We start from the raw sequence: 7,500 nt of genomic DNA on the forward strand, positions 1-7,500 counted from the left end.
AGGAGAAATAAGGAAGGATGAGGTGAAGGCAGCTGTAAAGATGATGAAAGCAGGTAAGGCACCTGGTCTGGATGGATGCCATGCAGAATGTCTAAAAAAGGGAGGTTCAGTGATGGTGGACTGGTTGGTGAGGTTATTTAATGTTTGCTGGAGAGAGGGTAGAGTACCGGAGGACTGGAGAAGTGCCTGTATAGTTCCTCTTTACAAGGGAAAAGGGGACAAGTGTGAATGTAGTAGTTTCAGAGGGATTAGCCTGTTAAGTGTAGTAGGGAAGGCTTATGGGAGGATCTTAATTGAGAGGATTAGGAGAGGAACAGAAGGAGTAATTGGTGAGGAACAGTGTGGATTTAGGACAGGTAGCTGTTGTGTAGATCAGATCTTTGTGGTAAGACAGATATGTGAGAAAGCTATAGGAAAGGGGAAGGATGTTTTTTGGGCTTTTATGGATCTGGAAAAGGCTTATGATAGGGTAGACAGAAAGGCACTGTGGGAGGTTATGCAGATTTATGGGATAGAAGGAAAGCTTTTGGGAGCTGTCAAGAGTTTTTATGAGAGTAGTAGAGCATGTGTCAGGATTAGAAATGGAGAGAGTGAGTGGTTTGAAGTAAAGGTGGGACTTCGTCAAGGATGCGTTATGTCGCCCTGGCTGTTCAACTTATACATGGATGGGGTGGTGCGAGAGGTGAATGCTAGGGTAGTGGGTTAGGGATTGGAGATGGTTAAAGAAAATGGAGAAAAGTGGGAGGTGAGCCAGCTGTTGTTTGCGGACGACACTGCGCTTTGTGGCAGGGTCAGAGGAGGGATTGAGGAAGCTGGTGGCAGAGTTTGGGAGAGTATGTGATAGAAGAAAGCTAAAGATAAATGTGGGTAAAAGTAAGGTGATGAGATGTACAAGGGGTGAAAGTGGCAGTAGACTGGAAGTGAACATTAAGGGAGAGCGACTGGAGGAAGTGGATAGTTTTAGATACTTGGGTACAAGTGTAGCAGGAAAAGGTGGAGTGAAGGTGGAGGTAGAATGTAGATTGAGAGAAGCGAGTAAATGCCTTGGTGGATTAAAGAGTGTAATGAGGAATAGACATTTGGGAATGGATGCGAAGAGGAGACTGTATGAAGGAGTGATTGTGCCAACAGCACTGTATGGGGCAGAAACGTGGAACATAAGAGAAGAGGAGAGAAGGAGTTTGAATGTGTTTGAGATGAGGTGTCTGAGAAGTATGGTGGGGGTTACTAGGCTGGATAGAGTGAGAAATGAGGAGGTGAGGAGGAGAACAGGGGTGAAAAAGGATTTGGGAGATAGGGTTGATGAAAGAATATTAGGATGGTTTGGACACATGGAAAAAATGAGTGAAGAAAGACTAGTAAAAGAGGTATGGAAGGCAGATGTGGAGGGAGTGAACATGAGGGGACGTCCTAGGATGAGGTGGATGGATGGGGTGAAGGGGGCTTTGGGGAAGAGGGGAATGTCTGTTGAGGAAGGAAGGGAGAGGACGGAAGACAGAGGTGAGTGGAGAATGGTTGTATATGGATGATGTTGTGACTGCATGAGGAGGAATAGGTGGGGTAGTATGTGTGAGTAAATTTTGACGCAGCCCGAAGGGATTTCTCCCTGTCCTCGCCTTATATGCAAAGGGGGACGGAGAGGGGGGGTCGCCGATTAAATGAAGCGGCCTTGCTGTGGATGTACTGTGTCTTGCGACACTGCTTCTGACCCAGGGCGGTGGGCAGGGTGCAGGGATGACCCGTCATCCAGGAGGTGCTCAGATGAGAGGGAGGGTGGGAGGGGTGTGGAGTGTATTTAGGGATGAAATGGGTGGGAGTGTTTTTATGCCTTTCCCTTTTTGGCTACCTCCCTTGGAAGGGGGAAAAAGCCTTGGCATATGTATGTACTATATATACTGTCTGTATCTTCTTTACTGTATTCCCTTGATGATGTCTTGAATAGACGAAAACGTTCGGACTACGTTTCTTATTTACCATTTGTTTTTTCTGCATGCACACACACACACACACACACACACACACACACACACACACACACACACACACACACACACACACACACACACACACACACACACACACACACACACACACACACACACACACACACACACACACACACACACACACACACACACACACACATACACACACACACACACACACACACACACACACACACACACACACACACACACACACACTTATATATATGTATACACATATATGTATGTATATATATATATATATACATATATATATAAATATATATATATATATATGAATACATGTATGTATATATATATGTATATATGTATATATATATATATAGTTATGTATATACATATATATATATAATATATGTATATATATATGTATATATATATTCATATATATATATATATACATATATGTATGTATATATACATATATGTATATATATACATATATATATATGTATATATATATATAAACATATATATATATATATATATATATATATATATATATATACAGGGCGAGGTAGAGCAACTTGCTTATTTGGAAAATCAATCAAAACAAAAGTAATGCAGATATGTATTTAATTCTTTAAACAACATGAAATATAACATTTAAATTTTATGTTTTCCCAGTCTTAAAGATGATATCAGGTAGATGGCGTCCATAGTTCTCAATACATTGCGTTAATCGAACACGGAAGTTTGTTTGGACTCTGCCCAGCACATGGACGGGTTTGTTGGTGACAGCTTGACGAATGTTGTTCTTCAGGTGAGCCAGATTCCTAGGACGATCGTTGTAAACAAATTATTTTAGATAGCCCCATAAAAAATAGTTGCAGGGTGCTAAATCAGTCGACCGCACTGGCCACTGGAGATCACCCCTTTAGGAGATGAGGCGTCCTGGGAAGTGTTGCCGCAAAACAGATATTGATACACGCACTGTGTGTGCCGTGAATTTCCAGTTCTTCATGAAGGATTTGCCTCACAGAATGAGCAGACAACCCAACAGCAGTTGCATGTTTGCGGGCAGAGCGTTGAAGGGATCGCAAAACCGCGTCAATGTTTTGGGTCGACCTTACCGAGTCAATGTTTTGGGTCGACGTTTCTGTTCGTGAAAGTTCTTTTTTTTCACATCACCAGTTTCTCTAGAGTTTTTTGTCCATAAAACAATCTACTGCTGGCCAAAGACATGACCACGGGGTGCAATACTGAAATGTGTAAGGAAAGCACGTTGTGTGGCGATGATTTAGAGACCGCTGCAATAGTATGCCTCGACAGCAAATGCACGCTCCACCTTTGTCCACTTCACGATGCTACCTGAACAAAGCGACTCAGTACAACTTTAAACCTTGACCTATCGAATGTGTCTACCCCAACCCTCCTCGGAGCAACCATCACTTCAGGGCGCCAAATTAAATAAAGCACATTCCTCTGCCCCACCCTGTACTAAATGAGAATCAGACATGAAATAATGGTCTCAATATATACTAAATGAGAATCAGACATGAAATAATGGTCTCAAAATGTCTGGAAATACATTTGATTTGGAAGTGGGTAGAAACAACTTCGCCAACCGTGTAGTTAATAAATGTAATAAACTTCCTGCAGAGGTAGTGTAATGTAATTCAGTTGGAAGCTTTAAGAATCATTTACTCGTAGATAAGCACCTAAGCAAGGTGCTGTAGCGACTATCTTTTATTCTATATTATTCTTTATTTGTTTTGTCAGCATTTGTTTGTTTATCATTATTTGCTTGATTCTCATTTATTATTAGTTTTATGTAAATTTGATTATATGTACTATTTACCTGTTTATTTATTTTTAACTATACCTATGCATTTACTTATGTATTTTAATTATTATTTACATTATCATATATCTTACTTATTCATTTGTTTACTTATTTATTTACTTATCATTATTATGATTTTTTCTCAACCGACCTAGATATGGACCAAAACGTCTCTTGTCGGTACGGTCCGCCTCTGTTATCCTTTACATATATATATATATATATATATATATATATATATGTATATATATATATATATATATATGTATATATATATACATATATATATATATAAATATAAATATATATATGTATGTATGTGTATATATATATATATATATATGTATGTATGTATGTATATATATATATGTGTATATGTATATATATGCATATATATTTATAAATATATATATATGTATATATATATATATATATATATATATATATATATATATATATATATATATATATATATATATATATATATATATATATATATATATATATATCCTATCCGAGAGTTGACACCTTGACGTGGTGGATAGGCTTGAGAATCTTAATAATTACAAAAGCTATGTCGATAGAGAGGAAATCTCTGCAGGGTCACCCATATCGAACAGGTTTTGTAGGAAAGATCAGACAAAGAGCAGCTCAAACACACAGTCGCAGGACCCACTGGTAACTGGCACGTCCCTGATGGCAAACAGGGAAATTCCTCATAGATATATGGGGTACCGTCATAATGACGGCGTGGACCATTGGGCACCCTATAGATATAGGGCTTCAGCCAATATAATGAAAAAGATGACACCAGAGAAATATCTTACCAGAAATCAGTTGGCAAGAAGGTGAGATTACTGCCAACCCCCCGTCATAGCCAACTTGAATATGAATAGCACAATCAAAACAAAACCGGGCGTTCCTGTTGAGTCATCGTCTCCTAAAGGTCCAACCGAATTGCCTCGTGTGCTTACGGGCAGTGTGCCACCGAATGTGAGTAAGCACTGTCCAAGCAAATCCAAGTTTTGGACATTAAACAACATGAAGAAAATGAAGATCTATACTTACAACATAAGAATTCTCTCAGAAGACCACAGACTGGAGAGTTTAATGGAAGAACTAGACAACGTCAAGTGGGACATCGTAGGACTGAGCGAAGTCCGAAGAACGGAAGAAAAGCTGATACAATTACAAGATGGTATTCATCTGTTCTACTATAGAGGTAAGGACAAAGAAAGATCTAGTGAAGTAGTATTCTTGGTCAATCGAGAGGTTGCTGGTAACGTAGTCAAATTCAGTAGTTTATCGGACAGAGTAGCTTGGATTGTGATTAGGTTGTGTAAAAGGTACACTCTAAGAATAGTTCAGGTTTATGCACCAACTTCACAGAGTTCAGATGAGGAAATTGAGTCCTTCTATAATGATTTAAGTCAAGTAATGGAATAAGAAAAGAGCAAGTACACTTTGGTAATAGGAGACTTTAATGCTAAAGTAGGGAAGAAGATGGGAGATGAGACGTGCATTGGGAAGTTTGGAGTAGGTGAAAAAAATTACAGAGGGCGAGATGTTAGTAAATTTTGCAGAGAACTACAATATGAGGATAATGAACACTTTCTTCCAAAATCGTGTAGGTCGTAAATGGACGTGGAGAAGTTCAAATGGAACAACAAAAAACGAAATAGACTTCATATTAGGAGATGAGAGCAAAAGCGTTAGCAATGTTACGGTATTAAATAAAGTCAACGTAGGTAGTGACCATAGAATGGTAGGTTGCACAGCTAAATTCAATTTCAGATCCGAGAGAAATAAACTAGTTTCAAAAAAGAAAATAAGCCTCGCAAAAGTTAAGGGTGATAAGAACAAATTTCAGTTAGAAATTGAAAATAGATTCGAAGCTCTAAGAACTAATGAGGACAGCGTGGAAGATATTTATCTAAATTTAATGAATATTATTGAGGAATCAACAAAGAAAGTAGGAAGTACAAAACACATTAGAGAAAAGAAATACTCAAGTGACCTAATTAAAAGAAGAAGGACCATGCAGAATAAAAGCAGGAGAGACGAAATAGAAAAGTAAAACTAAACAAGCTTATCAACAAAAGACAGAGAATAGAGAAAAGAAAGAGAGACATGGATGAAATAGAGGAAACTATTCGGAAAGGTAAAAATATTAAAGTGACCAAGCGCAGACATGATTTAGGAAGACAGCAAATGATATGTTTGAAAGATAGAAATGGAGAAAAAATGTAGAGACAAAATGGTAAAAAGAGTAGAAGAATTTTACCAAGAGCTTTACTCGTTGAAGGCCGTAGTAGAGTCAGTCAATTCATGTGTTAGTAGTGTACCAGAGGTTACAAAGGAAGAAGTAGAATTTGCTCTAAAAACTATGAAACGAGAAAAAGCACCTGGGGAAGATGGTATATGAATAGATCTGTTGAAAGACGCAGGTAAAATAGTTCATACTAAATTAGCTGAGTTGTACACCCAATGCTTACGTCAAGAAATCGTTTCTGATGCGTGGTGCAATGCTATAGTGATTTTTCTTCATAAAAAAGGAGACCAGAAGGACCTTAGTAACTATCGACCGATTAGCTTGCTATCAAACATATATAAAGTATTCTCCAAGATCCTTATCAACCTAGAGAACAGGCAGGCTTTAGAAGCGGAAATTCAACTCTAGACCATTTGCAGGCGATAAACCAACTAATCGAGAAAACGACAGAATACAATATACCTCTGTGTTTAGCTTTTCTAGATTACGAGAAGGCCTTTGACTCGGTAGAACAAATAACAGTACAAAACTCGCTACGCAAACAGGGTACACACGAAGAGATCGTAAGAGTTTTAGAAAGAATTCATGCGAAAGGTACCGCTATAGTTCGACTACATAAAGATACAGAAAAGATCAAGATCGAGAAAGGAGTACGGTAAGGCGATGCAATTTCATCCAAACTATTTACATCTTGTTTAGAAGATATTTTCAGAAGGTTGAGTTGGAAAAAGAGAGGTTTGAAGATTAATGGCAAATATTTGAACCACCTAAGATTTGCGGACGACTTCATTCTTATTTCAGAAAGAGCAGAAGACTTGCAAGATATGCTGAGCAATCTAAACAAGGAAAGTCTCAAAGTAGGTTTGAAAATCAATAAGAGTAAAACCAAAGTAATATTCAACACGAAAGTTCAAAGCAAAGAGATTGTAATTGATGATGAGAGTCTTGAGGAAGTTGAAGAGTATAATTATTTAGGCCAGATGGTGAAAGTGACGAAAGATCATGATAATGAAATAAAGAGACGCATTACAATTGGTTGGAAAGTGTTTGGTAAGTATAAGAAAATCCTGAGAGGCTCTCTACCTTTATGTTTAAAACGTAAAGTTTACAATCAATGCATTCTACCAGCAATAATTTACGGGTGTGATATTTGAAAACTGACGAGGACAATGGAAACAAAGCTAAAAACTCCACAGAGGAGAATGGAGAGATCAATGATGGGAATAACACTGAGAGACCGAAAGAGAGCAAGTTGAGTGAGAGAGCAAACTAGAGTGAAAGATACTGTGGAGGCAGTAAAAGAGAGGAAGTGCAATTGGGCAGGTAAGTTGGTGCGAACGACTGATGAGCGATGGAGCAAGTGTGATACTGAGTGGACGCCGCGAGATAGGAAGCGTAGAAGAGGGAGACCAGATAGAAGGTGGAGAGACGAGATC

The sequence above is a fragment of the Oratosquilla oratoria genome, chromosome 3 (genome assembly GCF_046742065.1).
Source record: "Oratosquilla oratoria isolate Oo_2021 chromosome 3, ASM4674206v1, whole genome shotgun sequence".
Taxonomy (NCBI): Eukaryota; Metazoa; Arthropoda; class Malacostraca; order Stomatopoda; family Squillidae; genus Oratosquilla; species Oratosquilla oratoria.